This window comes from Hylobates moloch, unplaced genomic scaffold, assembly GCF_009828535.3.
Source record: "Hylobates moloch isolate HMO894 unplaced genomic scaffold, HMol_V3 SCAFFOLD_7, whole genome shotgun sequence".
Classification (NCBI taxonomy): Eukaryota; Metazoa; Chordata; class Mammalia; order Primates; family Hylobatidae; genus Hylobates; species Hylobates moloch.
Window position 1 is genome coordinate 50,015,722 of NW_026652282.1, and position 12,180 is coordinate 50,027,901.

A 12,180-nucleotide genomic window follows, 5' to 3' on the forward strand; every position below is an offset into this window, starting at 1 on the left:
AATACCAACTATTAATTTGGTCAGTTTAAAAAAAATTTTTTTTCTGTCCTCTATTGTTCCGAGCTTTATTATTTCTTTTTTACTGATAAATTTGGGTTTATGTTATTATTCTTTTTCTAGTTTTGTGAGGTATAAAGTTAGGTTATTTGACATCTTTTTTAATGTAGGTGTTTACACTGTAAATGTTTATTGCATTTGCTGAATCCTGTAAGTTTGGGGAAGTTATGCTTTTACTCCTTTTCATCTCAAGATATTTTAAAATTATTTTTTAAATTTCCTGTTTGACCAAGTGGTTATTTAAGAGTGTGTTATTCAGTGAAACCCCATCTCTACTAAAAAATACAAAAAAAAAAAATTAGCTGGGCATGGTGGTGGGCGCCTGAAGTCCCAGCTACTCGGGAGGCTGAGGCGGGAGAAAGGCATGAACCTGGAAGGTGGAGCTTGCAATGAGCCAAGATCACACCACTACACTCCAGCTTGGGTGACAGAGCAAGACTCCATCTCAAAAAAAAAAAAAAAAAAAAAAAGTGTGTTATTTCATTTCAGCGTATTTGTTAATTTACCCTTTTTTTGGTGTTACTGAATTCCAGCTTCATTCTTGTGCTTGGAAAAGATGCTTGGTATGGTTTCAATATTAAATTCTTTAAGGCTCATTTTGTGACCTAACTTGTAAAACATCCTAGAGAATGTTCCATTAGCACTTGAGATAAACTTATATTCTTCTGCTGTTGGGCAAAAAGTTCTGTGTATGTTTGTTACATTTATTTGGTCTATAGTGTTGTTCAAGTCCACAGTTTCTTTAAATCATTCCAAAAATTAGAAGTAGAGGGAATACTTCCAATTATATTATAGAAGGCCAGCATTACCCTGACACCAAATCCTGACTAAGAAACCACCAGAAAAGGAAACTACAGGCCAATATATCTGATGAACAATGAGGCAAAAAGCCTTGAAAAAAATACTAGCAGATCAAATTCAACAACACTTCAAAAAATTTATACACCATGACCAAGTGAGATTTGTCTCTTGGATGCAAAGGTGGTTGGACATACGCAAATCAATCCATTAGATACATTATGTTAACAAATTAAAAGGTAAAAGCCACACAATCATTTCAATAGATGCATAAAAATATTTGACAAAGTTCAACATAAAACCACTCAACAAAATAAGCATAGAAGAAAATTTACTGAACACAATAAAAGCTACATATAAAAAGCCCACAGGTAACATTATAATCAATGAAAAAAATGGAAAGATTTCCCTCTGAGATCTGGTAAAATGTAAGGTTGTTCACTCTCACCACTTCTATTTACCATAGTATTGAAAGTACTAGCAATAGCAATAAGAAAAGCAAAAAAAGAAGGCGTCCTAATCAGAAAGGAAGAAGTAAAAGTATGCTTGTTTCATATAACATAATCCTATATGCAGAAAACTCTAAAGACTCCAGCAAAAAACTGTCAAAACAAATCAATGAATACAGTAAAGTTTCAGGTTACAAAATCAACACAGAAAAATCAGATGCACTTCTTGACATCAATAAAGATGTATCTGAAAAGAAAACTTAAAAATATCTCATTCAGGATAGCATCTAAAGGAATATTTTTTTTTCTAACATTTATATTACATTTGAAATTATATGTGAAGGTTTGTTACATTAGGTAAACACGTACCTTGGGGGCTTGTTGAACATATTATTTCATCACCCAGATATTAAGCCCAGTACCCAACAGTTATCTTTTCCACTCCTCTCCCTCCTCTCACTTTCCTCATTCAAGTAAACCTCAGTGTCTGTCGTTTGCTTCTTCATGAAGAGTAAAATTTTTACAAATAAGTTTAACCATGGAGGTGAACTATCTCCACATTGAAAACTATCAAACATTAATGACGGAAAATGTAGAACACACAAGTAAAATTATATCCTGTATTCATGAATTGGAAGAACTAATATTAAAATGCCCATGCCACACAACGTGATCTACAGAGTTAATTCCATCTCCATCAAAATTCCAATGGCATTTTTCACAGAAATAATAAAAACTCCAAAATACAAAAAAAACAAAAAAAGGTCCCAAATAGCTAAAGCAATCTTGAGAAAAAAAGAAAAGAGTTGCAGAAATCACACTTCCTAATTTCAAATTATATTACAAAGCTATAGTAATCAAGACAGTATGATATTGGCATGAAAACAGAACAAATATACCAAATGGAACAGAATACAGAGGCCAGAAATAAGCCCACCATATACAGTTGTAAACCAAAAAATATCTGAGACAATTCTTAATAAATTTAGAAAGTATATTTTGCCAAGGTTAAAGATATGCCCATGACAGCCTCAAGAGGTCCTGATGACATTTGCCCAAGGTGGTTGGGGCACAGCTTGCTATTATACATTTTAGGGAGACATGAGATCTCAATCAGAATAAATAAGATGTACACTGGTTTGGTCTGGAAAGGTGGGACAGGCTCTAAGCAGGAAAGGTTTTCTAGGTCATAGGTAGATAAGAAAGAAACAGTTGCATTCTTTTGAGTTTGTGATTAGCCTGTCACGAATACACAATTTATAAAAATTGTCACTTATACCATAGTCTGGTTTGGTGAAACAATAATGTAAAAAGAGAAGTTAGATAAGAATTTGTCTCACTCAAGCAGAGGGATGACTTTGAGTTCTACTTTCCTTTGTCCACAAGGAAATTCCTTGTGTGCAAATTGTGAGGGAGGTATGTAGCTTCTTCTTCTTCTTCTTTTTTTTTTTTTTGAGACAGAGTCTCACTCTGTTGCCCAGGCTGGAGTTCAGCAGCACAATCTTGGCTCAATGCAACCTCTGCCTCCTGGGTTCAAGTGATTCTCCTGCCTCAGCCTCCTGAGCAGCTGGGATTACAGGTGTGCGCCACCACACCCGGCTAATTTGTGTATTTTTAGTAAAGATGGAGTTTCACCAGTTAGGCTGGTCACAAACTCCTGACCTTGTGATCCACCCGCCTTGGCCTCCCAAAGTACTGGGATTACAGGTATGAGCCACCGCACCCGGCTGTAGCTTCTTTATCTTTGTAGCTATCATATTTAGAAATAGAATGAGAGGCAGGTTTGCCCAATGCAGTTCCCAGGTTACCTTTTTCCTTTAACTTACTGATTTGGGGGTCCTGAGACTTATTTTTCTTTTACACAATGAACTAATTTTCAGCAAGAGCATCAAGAATACACAATGAAAAAGATTTCATTAATTAATAGTGCTGGGAAACTGGATATCTCTATGCAAAAGAATAAAATTAGACCCTTACCTTTCACCACAAAAAAATTAAAAACTGAATTAAAGATTTAAATATAAGATCTGAAATTATATGTCTTCTAGGAGAAAACATAGGAAAAAATTTCTTGACATTGACCTTAGTAGTGACTATTTGTATATGACAACAAAAGTAAAGGCAACAAAAGCATAAATAAACAAATGGAACTACATCAAACTAAAAAACTGCATAGGAGAAAAAAATGATCAACAAAATAAAAAGGTAACCTACAGATTTGGAGAAAATATTTGATAAACCACAATGAGAAAGAAAGGCAGAGCAAGAGAGAAGAGAGAGAGGTGGAGCAAGATAGTGGAATAGAAGGCTCCACTGATCATCCCCCTGGCAAGAACACCAATTTAATAATTACACAATAGGCCAAGTGCTGTGGCTCATGCATGTATTCCCAGCACTTTGGGAGGCTGATGTGGGCAGATCACTTGAAGTCAAAAGTTTGAGATCAGCCTGGCCAACAAGCTGAAACACTATCTCTACTAAAAATACAAAAATTAGCAAGGTGTGGTGGCACGTGCCTGTATTCCCAGCTACTCGGGAGGCTGAGGCAAGAGAACCACTTGAACCTGGGAGGCTGAGGTTGCAGTGAGCTGAGATTTTCCCACTGCACTCCAGCCTGGGGAACTGAGTGACACTGTATCTCAAAAAAAAAATTATCTACACAATAAAGCACCTTCATAAGAATCAATAATAAGGTGAGCACTCACAGTACCTGGTTTTAACTTTATGTTGGTGAAAGAGGCACTGAAGTAGTTAAAAAAAAAAAGGCTTGAATCCCTGAAACCACACTTCATCAACCTCCCAGCAGCAGTGGTGTGATGTGGAAAGGGTTTCTGCAGACTGGATGAAAGAGTGTGCAGTAATTGTGAAACATCTAACTCAGTGGTGTATTGTTAGACCAGAAAGAAAAACCAGACGCCCAACAATTGGACTGGTTGCATAAATGCTCTTATGGAGGGAGCATTGAAACCAACCCTAGCCAGAGGAGAATGGTTGATCCCAGTTGTCCAAACTTGAGTTCTGCAAACCTCAACACCAGGGCTAAAGTGCTCCGGGGCTCTAAATAAACTCAAAAGTCACTCTATGCCACAATAACTGTAACCCCTGGATGAATTCTAGTGTCAAACTAGGTCCAGAACAAGTAGAATGCGTGGCACATAACTTACTGAGACATCAACTGGGGTGGCTAAGAGAGAGCTGGCATCAGCCCTCCCCTAAGCCCAAACTGTATAGTTTGCAGCTCCCAAAGACATGCAATCCACTTCAATCCACTTTAGCAAAGGAGAGAAAAGCATGGGGAGGACATTGTCTTGCATTTTGGATACCAGCTCAGCCACAGCAGGACAGAGCAATGGTCAAAGTCCTGAGGGCCCCTTTCTAGGCTCTAGCTTCTGGATAACAATACTAGACAAACAAATTCTGGGCCAGAAGGCAAACCACTGCCATGAAAGTAAGAATCCAGCCCTGGTAGCATTAATCACCTGCTAACTAAAGAGCTCTTGGGCCCTGAATAACCAGCAGTGATACACATGTACTATCAAGGGCTTTGGGTGAGAACTGGTGACATTCTGGCTTCAGGTGCCAGCTCACCCACAGGAAGGTAGAGCACCAAGTGGGCCCTTAGGAACCCTGATTTCACAACTTGACTCTTGGGCAGCACTTCTGAGCCAGCCCTGAGCCAGAGGGGAGCACACTGTCCAAAAAAGTGAGTCTCAGGCCAGGCAGCATTCATCACAAGTTGACACAAGAGCACTTCGGCCTTAAGGGAACAGTGGCATTGGTTTGGCAGTACCACCTATGGGCCCGTGGTAGTGGTGACCACAGGGTGAGACTCCTCTGTCTACTGAAATGGGAGGGGAGAGTGGGAAAAACTGCATCTTGTGGTTTGGATGCCAGCTAAGCCACAGGAAAATATAAAATCAGGTGGAATTCTAAGGTTTTGAATCTAATCCTTGGCTCCCATATGGCACCATGGGACCCATGTGGAGCTTTGTGGAACTCGGAGGCCTGCAGGGAAAAACACAAGCCTGGCTACCTTTGCCACCTGCTGATTGTAAGGCCCAGGGCATTGAATGAAAATAAGCTGTAGCCAGAAAGTTGTTACAGCAGGCCTTCAGCAAGACCCAGTGCTGTTCAGGTTTCAGTTCTAAACTAGTGCAGTCACAGTGCTGGCGGCCACAGGGGTGCTTGTGTCACTCCACCTCCAGCTTTAGGTGGGTTGGGGGAGAGAGAGAGAGACCCTTTTTGTTTAGAAGAAAGTAAGAGAAAAAAAACAGTCTCTGCCTGGTAATGCAGAGAATTCTCCCAGATCTCCAAGATTATGAAGACGGTACTTCTGAAAGTCTGAAATAACCAAAGGGTTTCTGTGCTTTGGGTGCCCACTAAAGTAGACACAGCCTAGATTACAACATCCAAGTTTTTACAAATATCTGGAAAGCCTTCATGAGAAGCATGGGTATAAACAAGCCCAGACTGCAAAGCCTATGGTAAATACCTAATTCTCCAATGCACAGAAAAAGAAGAGCATCTACACATATCAAGAAAATCCAGGAAAACATGACTTCACTAAAGGGACTACATAAGCCACAAGGAACCAGTTCTGGAGAAACAGAAATATCCAACATTTAACACAAATAATTTAATATAGCTGTTTTGAAGAAACTAAAATACAAATTCAAAATAACAAAGAAATTCAGAATTCCATCAGATAATTTTAACCAAAAGATTAAAATAATTTTTAAAAATCAATCAAAAATACTGGAACTGAAAAATGCAGTAGGAATAGAGAGGAATACATTAGAGACTTTCAATAAGAGAACTGATCAAGCAGAAGAAAGAACTAGTGAGCTTGAAGACAGGCTTTCTGAAAATACACAGTAATTATGTGATTGCACTCCCACCTGGGCCACAGTGCGAGACTCCATCTCAAAAAAAAAATTCAGAGACAAAGAAGGAAAAAAAAAACAATGAAGATGAATAGGATCTAAAATAGGGTCAAAGAGAAAATACAAAATTTTTTAAGTTCTGGTTTATATAATTATTACATATATATTATATAATATAATTGTTACATTATTATTATACATTGTTTACATAGGTATACAAGTGCTGGGGGGCAGTTCCAAGATGGCCGAATAGGAACAGCTCCAGTTTACAGCTCCCAGCATGAGCAACGCAGAAGACGGGTGATTTCTGCATTTCCAACTGAGGTACTGTGTTCATCTCACTGGGACTGTAAGACAGTGGGTGCAGGACAGTGGGTGCAGCACACTGAGCATGAGCTGAAGCAGGGTGAGGTATCACCTCACCCGGGAAGCACAAGGGGTCAGGGAATTCCCTTTCCTAGCCAAGGGAAGGGGTTACAAATGGCACCTGGAAAATCGAGTCACTCCCACCCTAATACTGCGCTTTTCGAATAGTCTTAGCAAACGGCACAACAGGAGATTATGTGCCACACCTGGCTCAGAGGGTCCTACACCCATGGAGCCTCACTCATTGCCAGCATGGCAGTCTGAGATTGAACTAAAACCTGGCAGCGAGGTTGGGGGAGGGGCTGCCACCATTGCTGAGGCTTGAGTAGGTAAACAAAGTGGCCGGGGAAGCTCGAACTGGGTGGAGTCCACCGCAGCTCAAGTAGGTCTGCCTGCCTCTGTATACTCCACCTCTGGGGGCAGGGTATAGCTGAACAAAAGGCAGCAGAAACTTCTGCAGACTTAAATGTCCCTGTCTGACAGCTTTGAAGAGAGTAGTGGTTCTCCCAGCATGGAACTGGAGATCTGAGAATGGACAGACTGCCTCCTCAAGTGGGTCCCTGGCCATGAAGTAGCCTAACTGGGAGGCACCCTAGTTAGGGGTGACACCTCACATGGCCGGGTGAGGTGACACCTCACACGGCAGGGTACCCCTCTGAGATGAAACTTCCAGAGGAAAAATCAGGCAGCAACATTTGCTGTTCACCGATATTCATTGTTCTGCAGCCTCCAGTGCTGATACCCAGGCAAACAGTGTCTGGAGTGGACCTCCAGCAAACTCCAACAGACCTGCAACTGAGGGTCCTGACTGTTAGAAGGAAAACTAAGAAACGGAAAGGACATTCTCACCAAAACCCCATCTGTACATCACCATCATCAAAGACCAAAGGTAGATAAAACCACAAAGATTGGGAAAAAACAGAGCAGAAAAACTGAAAATTCTAAAAATCAAAGTGCCTCTCCTCTGCCAAAGGAATGAAGCTCCTCACCAGTAATGGAACAAAGCTGGACGGAGAATGACTCTGATGAGTTGAGAGAAGAAGGCCTCAGAAGATCAAACTTCTCTGAGCTAAAGGAGGAAGTTCGAACCCAATGCAAAGAAGATAAAAACCTTGAAAAAATATTAGATGAATGGCTAACTAGACTAACCAATGTAGAGAAGTCCATAAAGGACCTGATGGAGCTGAAAACCATGGCACGAGAACTATGTGATGAATGCACAAGCTTCAGTAGCCAATTCAATCAACTGGAAGAAAGGGTATCAGTGATGGAAGATCAAATGAACGAAATGAAGCAAGAAGAGAAGTTTAGAGAAAAAAGAATAAAAACAAATGAATGAAGCCTCCAAGAAATATGAGACCATGTGAAAAGACCAAATCTAAGTCTGATTGGTGTACCTGAAAGTGACGGGGAGAATGGAACCAAGTTGGAAAACACTCTGCAGAATATTATCCAGGAGAACTTCCCCAATCTAGCAAGGCAGGCCAACATTCAAATTCAGGAAACAGAGAACACCACAAAGATACTCCTCAAGAAGAGCAACTCCAAGACACATGATTGTCAGATTCACCAAAGTTGAAATGAAGGAAAAAATGTTAAGGGGAGCCACAGGGAAAGGTCAGGTTACCCACAAAGGGAAGCCCATCAGACTAACAGCAGAACTCTTGGCAGAAACTCTACAAGCCAGAAAAGAGTGGGGGCCAATATTCAACATTCTTAAAGAAAAGAATTTTCAACCCAGAATTTCATATCCAGCCAAATTAAGCTTCATAAGTGAAGGAAACTAACTATTCTGTCTGTTGTCCCTGCTACTGCCCCCATCTCTCATTATCAACATAGATCCAGATATTCTGCTTTACTTACCTCCAACCTGACTGTTCTCATACAGAGTTGTGTTAAGCCTCCTTACATGCTGTTAGTGGGAAATATCAAAATTTGGACGAACAATCAAACTGTCCAATGCATTAATTGTCATTTATACACCTGTATTAACTCCCATTTTGACTCCAGGAAAAGTGTAATGTTGGTTCAAGCTCGAGAAGGAATCTGGATTCCGGTAACTTTGCCCAGATCTTGGGAATCCTCCCCCTCAATACATTTAATTAATGAAGTGTTACAGCAAATTCTAAAAAGATCTAAGAGATTTGTTTTCACTTTAATCACTGTGATCATGGGCCTAATTACAGTCACTGCACTGGCCACCACTGCCAGAATGGCATTACATCAATCTATTCAAATGGCTCATTCTGTTAATGATTGGCAAGCCAATTCCACCCCAATGTGGAATTCTCAACAAGGCATTGATCAAAAATTGGCTAATCAAATTAATGATTTAAAACAGTCTATTATTTGGCTTGGAGATCAGGTAGTGAGTCTTGAACATCGCATGCAAATACAGTGCAATTGGAATCACTCGTATTCCTATAACGAGACTGATCATTCATGGGAAATGGTCAAAGGACTCCTAGGTAGAGAAGATAATTTATCATTAGACATAGCTAAATTAAAGAAACAAATTTTTGAAGCCTCTCAAGCTCATTTATCCATTGTGCCTGGAGCTGAGGCATTAGATCAGGTGGCAGAAAATCTTTCTGGACTAAACCCCATGACTTGGATTAAGTCTATTGGGGGCTCCACTGTAGTAAATTTTGGAATTATGTTTCTCTGTTTAATCAGCTTGTCTTTAGTGTGCCAGACCAGTGAAAGAATCTTGCATCAAAATCGAGAGAACGAAGGAGGCTTCATTGCCATGGCACATTTATATAAAAAGAAAGGGAGAGATGTGGGAAGTCAGGGACCCCGAATGGAAGGACTGGCTGAAGCCATGGCAGAAGAACATAAATTGTGATGATTTCATGGACATTTATTTGTTCCCCAAATTAATACTTTTATAATTTCTTATGCCTGTCTTTACTGCAATCTCTGAACATAAATTGTGAAGATTTCATGGACATTTATCACTTCCCCAATCAATACCCTTTTGATTTCCTATGCCTGTCTTTACTTTAATCTCTTAATCCCGTCATCTTCATAAGCTGAGGATGTATGTCACCTCAGGACCCTGTGATGATTGCTTTAACTGCACAAATTTTTCATAAAGTGTATGTGTTTAAACAATATGAAATCTGGGCACCTTAAAAAAAGAACAGGATAACAGCAATGTTCAGGGAACAAGGGAGATAACCATTAGGTCTGGCTGCCTGAGAGCCAGGTGGAACAGAGCCATATTTTTCTTCTTTCAGAAGCAAATAGGAGAAATATTGCTGAATTCTTTTTCTCAGCAAGGAACAGCCCTGAGGAAGAGAATGTGTTCCTAGGGAGAGGTCTCTGAAATGGCCACTCTGGGAATGTCTGTCTTATACAGTTGCAGATAAGGGATGAAATAAGCCCTGTTCTCTTGTAGCGCTCCCAGTCCTATTAGGAAGAGGAAATTCCTGCCTAATAAATTTTGGTCAGACTGGTTGTCTGCTCTCAAACCCTGTCTCCTGATAAGATGTTATCAATGACAATGTGTGCCCAGTGGGACATGAAACTTCATTAGCATTTTTAATTTTGCCCCGGTCCTGTGATCTCACCCTGCCTCCATTTGCCTTGTGATATTTTATTACCTTGTGAAGCATGTGATCTCTGTGACCCACACCCTATTTGTACACTCCTTCCCCTTTGAAAAACACTAATAAAAACTTACTGGTTTTGCAGCTTGTGGGGCATCAGGGAACCTACCGACATGTGATGTCTCCCCCGGATACCCAGCTTTAAAATTTCTCTGTTTTGTACTCTTTCCCTTTATTTCTCAGACTGGCCAACACTTAGGGGAATAGAAAATAACTTATGTGAAATAACATTGAATTATTGGGGGGTGGGTTCTCCTGATAGTATCAGCTTAAAATAATGAGGTATAAGATAGTATTTGTAATCCTCATGGTAACCTCAAACCAGAAAAAACACAGAATGGACACACAAAATTAAAGCAAGACACTAAATCCTATCACCAGACAGAATCACCTTCAAACACACACACACACACACACACACACACACACACACACCAGGAAAGAAAAAGGAAGACCACAGAACAACAAGGAAAATAATAACAAAATGACAGGAATAATTCCTTTGTTATCAATAACACTGAATATAAATAAACTAAATTCTCTCATCAAATGACACAGAGTGGCTGAATGGATAAAAAAGATCCATTGATCTGATGACTGCAGGAAATATACTTCACCTACAGAGACACACATGGACTAAAAATAAAGAAATAGAAAATAATATTGCATGCAAATGGAAACCAAAAAGAGTGAGAGTAGCTATACTTACATCTGACTAAATAAATTTTAAGAAAAGATTATAAGTGGAAACAAAGAAAGACTCTATATAATAATAAAGGAGTCATTTCAGCAAGAGTATATAACAATTTTAAATATATATGCACCCAATACTGGAGCACCCGGATGTATAAAGCAAAAATTATTAGAGTTAAAGAGAGAAACAGGCCCCACTACAATAATTGCTGTAGACATCAACACCCCACTTTCAGCAATGGACAGATCTTCCAGATAGAAAATCAACAAAGAAACATCGAACCTAATCTGCACTATAACAAAATGAATCTAACAGGTATTTATGGAACATTTCATCCAATAGTTGCAGAATACACATTCTTTTCTTAAGCACATGGGTGATTCTCAATAGTAGATTATATGTTAGATCATAAACAAGTTTTAAAGCTTTCCAGGTTATGAAATAATATCAAGAATCTTTTCTGAGCACAATGGAATAAAATTAGAAATCAATGAAAAGAAAGAATTCTGGAAACTATACAAACATGTGGAAATTAAACAATATGCTCCTGTATGAACAGTGTGTCAATGAAGAAATTAACAAAGAAACAGAAGATTTTCTTGAAACAGATGATAATAGAAACACAACATAACAAAACATATGGGATATAATGAAAGAACTATTAACAGTAAAGCTTATATCTATCAGTGCCTACGTGAAAAAAAAAAAACTTCAAATAAAAAACGTAGCAATGCATCTTAAAGAAGTAGAAAAGCAAGATTAGTAGAAAAAATCAATAATGATCAGAACAGAAATAAAGAAAACAATACAACAGATCAATAAAACAAAAAGTTTGTTTTTTGAATAGCAAAATGGACAATCCTTTAGCCATACTACAAAAAAAGAAGATCCAAATAAATAAAATCAGAGATAAAAATGAGACATTAAAATTGAAATGCACAAATTAAAAGGATCTTTAGTGGCTATTAGGAGCAACTATATGCCAATAAATTAGAAAATCTTGAAGAAATGGAAAAATGCCTAGACCAATAAAACTTACCAACTTTGAATGATAAAGAAGTTAAGGAGGCTGGGTGCGGTGGCTCACGCCTGTGATCACAGCACTTTGGGAGGCCGAGGCAGGTGGATCACGAGGTCAGGAGACTGAGACCATGCTGGCCAACATGGTGAAACCCCGTCTCTACTAAAATACAAAAAATTAGATGGGCGTGGTGGCACACACACCTGTATTCCCAGCTTCTCAGGAGGCGGAGGCAGGGGAATCGCTTGAACCCAGGAGGCAGAGGTTGCAGTGAGCCAAGATCCTGCCACTGCACTAC